This window comes from Meleagris gallopavo, chromosome 1, assembly GCF_905368555.1.
Source record: "Meleagris gallopavo chromosome 1, MGAL_WU_HG_1.1, whole genome shotgun sequence".
In the NCBI taxonomy this organism is placed as follows: Eukaryota; Metazoa; Chordata; class Aves; order Galliformes; family Phasianidae; genus Meleagris; species Meleagris gallopavo.
The window spans coordinates 101,934,307-101,944,054 of NC_139404.1; the positions used below are offsets into that span (position 1 = coordinate 101,934,307).

General features: G+C 35.4%; 1 long non-coding RNA gene across 1 annotated transcript; it reads right to left on the reverse strand.

Moving 5' to 3' along the window:
• Positions 1 to 4,601: 4,601 nt before the first annotated feature.
• Positions 4,602 to 9,419, reverse strand: LOC104914043 (uncharacterized). The gene is made up of 3 exons (XR_795791.4): positions 9,128 to 9,419; positions 5,281 to 5,355; positions 4,602 to 5,184 (listed from the first exon to the last, which is right to left on the reverse strand). It is a non-coding gene; the product is annotated as an uncharacterized LOC104914043 (long non-coding RNA).
• Between the last annotated feature and the right edge of the window lie 329 nt (positions 9,420 to 9,748).

Sequence of the window (9,748 nt, forward strand, 5' to 3'; positions counted from 1 at the left end):
ATTTTATCTGAATTATAAGGCATATGTTAATAGATTGTTTACTGTGGGTTAAGTTTGCATTTTCAGTCAATTATCCACCAAATTATGAAGTGAAAATTATGAATATTTGGAAAACCATTCTCTAGAAGAACCACATACAGAAGTCATCTGCTTTTTTTTTTTTTTTTTTTTCAAATATTTGTCTTCTTTACCTTTTACTTTCTTTTTTTTCTCCACAGCCTTCAGCAAGTCTCCCTTATCAGTAAATGTGGGGAAAAAAAGTCAGTGAGTGTAAAGTGACACACAAACTTGCCTACATCAATAATTTCTAGTAAAAATATGACTTGTTTTAGAAGCCAAAGTAGACTGGAGGTGGCAATTGTTTCTTTCTTCTTTGACATAATGCACCATGTAAATGTTCTATTAGTGATACTAAAGCCTTTGATTGGACTTAAATAACTAATGACTCATGTCAAAATTCATGTTCTGCGTTATCTTTAAGTAACAACAGCAAAGTGAGAGTCTTTCTCTCTGAATCAGTGTGAAATTCTTGCCATGATAATATAATCACATTTTTAATAGCCATGTCCTGGGCAGCAAGTTTGCTTCGAAGAATCTAGTATAATAGACAATCACAATAATTTTAAAAATTGTAAGTTTTCTTAAGAAAAACAAACAAACAAACAAAAGGCTAAGAATAAGAGAACTAGGTACAATAACATATGCTAATGAATCCTGTTCTAGTTATAAGTGCTAGTGAGCTAAATGGTTTTACATACACACGCTTCTTGCACATGCATGCACACCAAGTGACCTAAGATGATGATGCCTCTAAGCAATTTTAAAGTGGAATAACTTTGAAGAGTAAATAATATTTCAAATGATGGGATAGATAAATAGAGGTTCAATCACACAGGAAATACTTTATTCAAGTTCATAAGACCTGAAGAAAACCTGTCCAAAATTGATACTTCGTTTCAAATTTAACTTGGGGGTCAGGAAATATGATGTGGCTGACATAATTTCTCTAATTTAAACCTTTCACAGTGATTTGTAGGTCTGACAAAGCATTTTGTTAGGTACTACATACAATTAGGGAAAGAAAAATACAAATTTTTGCTGTTTTTATTTTCTCTTATTTCCTATGGCTGTATGAAGTGCTTTTTCTGCCACAAGTTAGAATTTTTAAGCTATTTTATATCTCTCTGCCAGATGGGGTTTTCAGGGCATCTTCTCTATCCTATGCTAAATATGAGCAGTTTCTTACAGTACAAAGATAAGAAGCTGGATGTACACAACAAGAGTTTTTCATCCAATTCCAGAGCGCAAAATTATAAAAAGGCCAGGTAACATTAAACCTTCAGGTCAAATAATAAACTTCAAATTCAAGATATTTGAAAACCTATCAGAAAGAAACATATTCAATATGTCTCCAAAACATCTTATAGGAAAATCACACTTTTGGTATCAGCTTCTCTTTTCTTCTAGGCAAGTGTAGAATATCATTTGCCATTCAAACATTCAAACAGACAAAACATAAAACAATATTTTCTAAACATAGCTTTGCAGCAACTCTTTGATCAGTTTTACTTCATGTAGGGGAAGATCCCACATAAGGAGGAGGCTCATACAGAGAACAGCCATTGACAAGAGAAAATTGGACACCCACCTCTACCCTACATTTTACTTGCATACCAAATACGGAGGACTGAGTTTATCCTCTTTACCTCCAAAATAGACAATACTCCAAAAACACACCTTAAAGATGGTATCTTTTTTTCCCATTTCTCTCTCTTCCTTTATGTCTCCTCTTCCTCTTCAGAGTTCCTTCTCTATTCTTTTCCCATCTATTAGGTAAAATAATTTGGATGACCACAGTCACAATATCATATTTCAGTCCAATATATAACATTTGGATATCTTCTAGCAAAATCTTCCATGCTTCATTTTATCATCAGTGAGAAACACCATTAGACTCACACTCGATACTTTGTAGAAAAAGATTTGACATCTGCTTTTCCAAATTGGAAGGCAAGGCACCTTACAGTATTAAACACACATGGTGTGTTAATAGCAACAGCAGAAAATCTAGTTGTGTAAAAAAGTACGGTTTAAAGTGCAAATAGATTTAATATCTTTAATATTAAATTCCCAATCTACCTTTGACTAAAAAAAAAAATAATTGTGAGTCATATACTACAGTTATTATTAAAATTTATTATATTATTAAATATTTATAGACATGACTAAAAATCTCATTAAGCATAGCATTGATGTGATAATAGAGTTCATAAAAACATTGCTCTGTTTTTCCTGATTAGTTCTCATACAATTTTCTCACCGATCTCTTTAATTTGTTCTGCAGTAGTGACATGGGCATAAATGAAAAAATCCCAAACATCTGTTAGTTTTATTATATATATATATATTAATTTAATTCTTATTTGCTTTCTGAAAAACATCCTGAAAACCTGTAGGTGCTGAAACTCAGATATTTGGCACACAGCTGAATCAGATGCAGGTGGAAATTAGCAGTATGTATTTTCCTAAAATGAATATTTACTGTCTTATAATTGCAAACATTTTAATCTTAATAAAGAAGTGTTAACTCTTTTGAGTAGATATTTTCTTTACACTTAAACACAAAACTGGCAACTTTAGGGCTTTACTAAGGTAAAAGCACCCAAAGATTTCTGAAAAAAAAAAAAAAAAAAAATGGTTTTGGTGCTTAAACAACATGAGTATTTCCCCAGACTTTTTTACTGGATATTCTCTCTTAGCTTTTGTGTTGTTCCTTTGCTACCTGTGGCCAGAGACCAAAAAGCACATCCCATGTGGGAAGCTATGGTCATGGTGAGCAGGCAGCAGTAGGGATGTGTCAGGTGATCCAGTATTCCATTAGACAGGCAGGCTGCTCTTAATTTGTTAGATTCACCAACACTGTCAGCCTTCCTTCCCTAATCCAATATCTGAGCTCCCCAGCAGCCTCACCACCATTCAAGCTCTCAGGCTGGTCCTGAGTTGCTGAGTCACCAGCAAGTGAAGTGGGCTGCTCTTCAGTACTATGAAGCATAAAGTTATCTTCCGTTGCATAAAGTTATTTTTCTTCTTAAATAAATTGTGCAAGAATCTAACATATGCCCTTGTATTATGAGAAATCTGAAGTGGCAGTACAAATACTGAATATCAACCAAAAGGTCAGGAAATGGAGTAAAAAAAGATTCAGAAAAGATCTGGCACTAACAGTACTGGTCTGTAGTGGTATCGTAACTATTAAAAACTGATGTCAGTCTGTGCGGACAAAATGTACTACAAAACTTGTGTTTCCTTATATTTGAGGCAAACATGTCTTGGACTAAATGGAAAGCTGTGAAGCTGACGTACGAAGATTATCCCTGCTGATAACAGAAGCACTCAGAAACATAACTGGTTGTCTGAGACATGAGAAGGAGCAGAACTATAGCTGGGGAGTACAGCTGGAATACTTGGCAGAGCTTTTCCAGTTTCACTGTACTACAACCTGCTTCTGTTACATAAGAAAATGTCAGTTTTTCCTTCCTATCTAGCAACAGAAAAAAAAAAAAAAAGTAAAAAAAAAAAAAAAAAAGTTGGTTGAAAAAGCCAGGATTGCTAAAGAGGAGCACAGGCACTAAAATTGTGCAATCAGTTTTAAATGAAATACAGCACTTGAAAGAAAAACTCTGTTGTATGTGGTACACACAAAGAAAATGGTGTAACAGAATGCTTGAAATGAGCTTTGTCCAGCATTTAGCAATAAAAGAATTTCAAAACAATAGAATAGTAGACAAGAAAACAGAAATAAATAAACATATCAAAAATTAAAGATTGGTATTGAAGTAACAAGTACTGAATTTGAGGAAAACCATTATGTACCCCAGGTAGAGACCAACTGACACTCAACCCACTGCTCTAAAGGACAGAGCACCAGGTGGAGATGCTGAGAAAAGACAAATCTGATTGACCATTTGCTTTTTCTCTCTCATAGAATGCACGAAGAATGTGAACTCTTCACTTCTGCTATGGGTACCTGTATATAGGTAATGAGAATAATATGGGGTGGAGCTTCCTATTACAGCTGGGCAGAGATCTTTCCGCACACTGTGGACTGGGGTAAATGTGGGGTGGCCAAGGGCTGCCAGCATGTTAACAGCCATGAGCTTATTGGCTTTTATTTGCCTTTGGATCCAATGAGCTAACTACCCTCTGCAAAACCAGGCCATTTGCGAGCAATGTTAATATGTGAAAGTCATAAAGTATCAAATGCAGTAATTGTTAAAGGATGTCGGATGGCTCTGATTTTAGCAATGCAAGCCCTAATGATCTCTTATTTTTCTGCCATTCTCCATGTAAAATATAAGCTGTGTGAGTTTTAATGTTTGGTTCATCTATAAAGTTGAAAACTGTACTGTCAAATGAATCTGAAGTTCGTACTAGATTAACAAGAATGAGGTTAAATAGTGAATTTCAGAAACAGAATACTGGATTTTTTTGGAACCATGTTTTATTGAAGTAACTGAAAGCACTCAAGAATCAAGCAAGACTTCACAAATCATTTCAGACATTGAACGTTTAATTCATTTAAAATTTCAAATTAGCTCATCTGTATACCTAGAAATTTAGCACTGTTTAAGTATTCATACCTGAACAGAGAAAAATATCCCTATTTAACAATAGATCTCAAGTTTGTAATTCTGAATATAATCAAGAAAAGAAGAACAGAATTGTAATTTATTATAGCTTAACTAAATCACTTCGATGCTATATGTATTAAAGAAGCGATTCAGTTTTTACATAAAGCAAAAGTATCACTTCTTCATACTTAACCTTTTCAGGCCAAACAGCTTAACTTAAAATCTGTTTTTTAAAATGCACTTATTCTTTTCACATCTGAGTAGAATTCTCAAGGAATATTCTATTTAACTTCGTTTCACAGCTGTGCTTTGGGGAAGGGCTCTGCTAACAGTCCTTGACATACGAGGCAACAAGGAAGAGAAAACAGCTATTAGGACGAGGCTTGGCTTCATCACTCCAGTTCTGAAACCAACTTCGACAGCATTTCATACACAAATGGCCTTGTCAGTTTGTATTTTAGGAAACCATGTGGCAAGTTCATATAAATAGGTAGAGCAGTTTCAAGCAATAAGGATTTCCTTCATCTGCCACTTAGAAGTTGCAAAATCAGATCTGAAGGCCACAGAAAGGAAGAAGATGCAATTGTTGTAAAGAAACCACGGAAAGATAAAAGCTCAGACTAAAAATTCAGATTGAGATTTTGGTCACCTGATAGATGAATGTGAAGCAAGTGGCAGCTAGTGTTTCATGTAAATGTTATTTTTGATTTTCAGTGTTCAAGCTCTGAAATGAAATTAAAAGGAAGAACATATTAAAATTTGAATAGTTAAATTATTATGTTATTGAAATCATTATTTTTCATTGGAAAAGGAAAAAAATATCAATGACAGGAGAGAAAACAAAAGCAAACAATAAATGAGATAATGAATATAGAAGGTAGGCACACTGCATGTGCTTATCCACCCTCTGTACTTCTTCCTGCATCAGACAAGTGTAGATCATGAGTCTCTTGTCTCTTCTACAGCTCACTTCCCTCTCTCCTCTTACACTTCACTGGAATGGCATGGCCATGAAGACAAAAGTTATATGTAATATCCCTGAAGTTATTAATTAATTAATTGCAAATAATCAAAATTTGACTTTATTTTTTGTACTGAGCTAGTTCAAAACTACAATAAAAAATCTTTTTCTAAATAGCCATATGTGTAAGGCATCACAGTCATTACTCTGAGCACAATTCTGATGTCACTAAAGTAGGAAGGCATTATCCTTGATATGAGTTGGGATCTGGTGCAGACTCAGTTTTTTCTTGAGTCTTTTTCTGCAGTTGAAATCAACAGCTGTATTTCTACTTCTACCGCATCATGTCAATAGTTGTAACATTTAACTGTTCTAAGCACTAATAGACAAAAATTTTGTAACACAAAAAGCACCAGAGGCAACATGATATTCTTTTTCTGTTAATTGCCATGCTCTAATCAGTGTTACAATTTCTTCATTCTAAAGAGTTATTTACACTACTCTGTTCCACATAAAATTGTTTTAATGTCAATTTTCTAAAACAAGAAAAAAAAAGTTCTATTTCTAATTGATTTCTAAAATAGTTTTGAAAACTAATTCTGGTAAAATGGCTATTTGTTATTTGTAAAAAGATTCAGTTTTCAAAAGATGATTTTTTGGGCAGATTCAGAACCAAAGGAAAATGTGGAAGGGGCATTATAGTCTCTGTATTTTTACTGGAAAGCTACACCAAGTTTTAGTCAATCAGAGTCTCTAAAAGTGTTAAATTTTTGTTTAAAAATGTATTTACTTTTTGTCCAAAAATGATATTACAAACATCAGCTTCTTTAATGCTAACCACTACAAGTCATGAAATGAGCACCATGCATGAGAAATCCTTCATCATCTAAAACACTTGCAATCATTCTGCCTGCAACCAAGAATACAAGCCAAGACAGAAATGCCAAAAGAGTGCTGCCCAAGTTAAACAGGATGTGGTGACAAGTACCTACACTGTGATTACTGTTTTACTTGGTGTCTGAGAGAAGGTGGTACAAGCTACAGGTGTGACCGAAAGCCTAAAACCCTGCTAATGTCAGCAGAGTACCAGCCTGCTGATTTCCTACCATTAACACCATGCAAAAACGTCCCACAACATCACAGGCTTCAACTCAAGTCCCAGAATCAGAACTGCTTCACTTTTTATGCTCTAGCTCAGTCCAGGAAATTTAAAAATGGACAAATGGTAATAAAAACTCCCACTAGACTAAAGTAGGCAGCATTATAAGCCAGGCAACGTATGAAAGCATACGTAATGATAATGACGTATCTCTATGTGATTCTGCCCAGCCACTCCCATCACACCATTTCTGTCCAAGATCTAGATCAGCCCTTGCTTTGCTTCGTATGATGGGTCACCTTTTTAGCTTGGCCAACTCAACAGATTTGTATTGAGTTCTCCTTATGGGTGGAATTTAATTAAAATATAAACATCTAAATCTGGTATTTAAATATCCATTTCTAGTACATAATTGCTAAAATCATTCAATTTGACATTCTATTGACCCAGTCTTGAATGCTTTTCTAACAGTGTTTCCCTTGCAGTGTTTGTCTCTCTGCTTACAGAAAAGTGCTGACAACATGTTAGTAACTTTTGTTAATATTTTTAATACATTATTAATAGCAGCAGCAACAGTGTCACAGTGAAACCTCAGTGGATTCTAAAACTCTACTGGGAGAAGTCAATGCATTTCTTGAAGCTGTTTAGACCGCCTCTCTGGTGAAAAAAGAATTGAAAAAAAAAAAAGTTTTAAAAAAGATGCCATATATATATATATATTATTCTAAAGAACTAGACAGAGATTTATCACTCACTTTAATTCAGCAGTACCAAATAGCTTTTATTGCAACCAGTGTCCTAGAAGACTTACAATTCATTACTTTCCTGCAGATTCATATCTTAAATTCCACATGTAATAATAATGAACCTGTGCAATATGTATTTTATGTTTTTTTATTATGTTCATGACTTTGTTTTCCCTATTGGAGTATATAGAATAGAACAGAATACAATATGGTATAGTAGAATATGGTATAGTACAATATAGTATGATGCAGAACAGTACAATACAGTACTGTACAGTAACATACAATACAATAATTGAGTTGAAAAGATCATCATGTCCAACTGCCTGACCAATAAGGACTAAACAAAAGCTAAAGCACATTATCGAGGGCATTATCCCAATGCCTCTTGAGCACTGACCACTTGTGAGCAGCAGCCACCTCTCTAGGAAGCCTGTTCTAGTGTGTGACCAACATCATGGTAACAAAATTTTTCCTAGTGTTAGTCTGTACCTCTCCAGATACAGCTTCGTGCCATTCCCAATTGTCTTGCCATTGGTTGCCAGGGAAAAGAGCCCAGCATTTCCTTCTGTGCTTCCCCTCCTCAGAGCATTGCAGAGAGAAATGAGGTTGCCTCTCAGCCTCCTGCAGACCTGACAGTCCAGATGTCCTCAGCCTCTCCTCACAGCTCTGTTACCAGTTCTGTTGACCTCCCCTGGATGCAGTGAAGCATCTTAATTTCTTTTCCTTATTGTGAAGTTCAGAACTACATACAGTATTTAAGGTGAAGCCTGATCAGTGCTATGTATAGGGGGAGAATCACCTCTTTGACCAGCTGGCTGTGCTGTACTTAACACACCCCAAAATACAGTTTGCCCTCCTAGGTGCCAGGGCACGCTGTTGGCTCATACTGATTCTACTGTCAACACTGTTCTTGCCTTCTGAAAAACAGAAAGACAGTGCTTTTGACTAAATGATCCAGATCTCCAGCTACATGAGGATAACTTTGTTATCCAAACTTTTCTCCAGTGGGAGAAAGTTGTTCAAAAGCCTATTCCCCTGACCTGGAGGATCTTCCCTGATTTAGTTTCTCCTGTTGGACTTTTCCACTTTGTAATGAAACATTCACTGGGTAAGAGGGAAACAAAGAATAAAGAAGAAGGAAAAAAATAAGCCCTTTGTAGATGTTCCAGTCCTCTGGTCCAAGGAATATTTAATTATTTAGACAAAATAGAACTGCTTCACTGGAGAGTCCCAGAGAGTTCCATGGTGATAGTCTGATAGAAAAGAACTGACAAAGGAAACCTGGAATATAAATCTTAATACAGGAAGAAGTGCCTGAAAGTAACATAAAATTATCCCTACTAAGTGAACTGAGAAGGAAAAGTAGGGAGAGTTTATTAGAAAATTAATTATCCTTAATCAAATATTTCACACTTATTTACATTTTGTGTTCTATTCTTAAATTAGTGAAGTAGCCACTGGAGGAATTCATCAGCTTTAACACACTTGTAATAAATATGGTGTATTTGTTGTGATTATTTGTTTTAAGTTGTTACACAAACTTTTCTAATCCTCAGCAAAGTTAGCAAAAGCTTGAGATGGAGGTACTCTGGAAAAAAAAAAAAAAAAAAAGTAAAAAAAAAAAAAGACATTTCTCACAGGGGAAAAGGAAGACTGATTAAGTAGTGATGTTACATACAGTGCGTACCTTTACCAGTGACATATGCTGAATCCAGCTGATAGGTCAAATGCACAAGTGAAGTTTTAATGAAAACAGATGCCCAGAGGATCCTAGAGCAGCTGCATCTGCCCATAGCTCCATGTGTAGAACATCTTCCCGTTGCTTCTCAGTGCTGCACTCCCCCACTTCCAAGAAACCAGGGGCCTCTTAAAACAAGGTTGAAAGAAGAACGTCTTGCTAGTCAGTTGGCAACATGTCTGCATTTTTAAGCTAGCCTGGATACAGCAGAGGAGAGCTTAGATTTTGCTATGTGACTGACCTCTCTTAGCCAAGTTCATAACAGTGTGAGCTATCAAATATGACAGGCTCTTGGCAAGCACTTGTATGCTTTTGGCAAGAACCTCTTCCAAGCCCAGCTGGGATCAATTAAACTAAATAATAGTTCTTGCAATAACTAGTTCCTACCACACTCTTCAGAAATTGCTTAGTGTTTGAATGTAAATACTGTTAAGTTCATACCTTGTTTACCCTTACCCCATTTTGAAGAAACTATGACAGAACTTCAAACCTAAGATTTTTGAAGCAAATTTGTAAAGGTTGGGTGAGGAAGAAACATGACATGTGCAGGCATACGTGTCTTGTCTTGTC